The following is a 724-nucleotide window of genomic DNA, read 5'->3' on the forward strand; positions in this document are numbered from 1 at the left end:
AAAAAAAAAAAAAAAAAAAAAAAAAAAAAAAAAAAAAATTACATGAATGAGAAAACTTTCTTTAAAATAAAGCAAACTCTGTCATTTAATTTTTTAAAATTTATTTCAAAGCAACAGCATTAATCAAGTATTCCACATTCACTCAGCTCAGTAGTAACTGTTGGATGAGTGAAAGTGCAGGAAATTATAATTTTCCATTTATATTAAAAGCAGATTGATCAGATTGACCCTTACAATACCTTCTTGTTCATGTGTATTTCTTTACTTGGATTCTATTTTTAGAAAGTATGCATAAAACATTAAATATGATTTAGTTTCATATTAGAAAACCTTCCCTTAAATTTTCACAGTTGCTTATGAAGTTATTAGGTGAATTGTTGCAGATGCCGTGAATTTGGAGAATATTTTCAATTTTTAGTGTGGAAAACAGCACAGTACCTAAATCATAGTAACTTACATTTTTCTAGTTAAGTAAAAATATCTCACAGGTATTATGTATGCTGCATGAACAAATGTGCATATTTAACTATAACTGGATTTCTAAGTTTAATTTTAAATCACTCATAAAAGATTGTTTCCTTTTACGATCAAATGATCACAAGCAGAAAGTTCCAAGCTTGATCCCTGGTACAAAGAAAAAAAAGAAAAGTTTTTTAAAAAAATCAAATGATCTATGTCTTTATTTTTTTGGTACCGGGGATCGAATGCAGATGATCTATGTCAG

Source organism: Fukomys damarensis, unplaced genomic scaffold (genome assembly GCF_012274545.1).
Source record: "Fukomys damarensis isolate Sample0158 unplaced genomic scaffold, DMR_v1.0_HiC HiC_scaffold_15, whole genome shotgun sequence".
Lineage (NCBI taxonomy): Eukaryota > Metazoa > Chordata > Mammalia > Rodentia > Bathyergidae > Fukomys > Fukomys damarensis.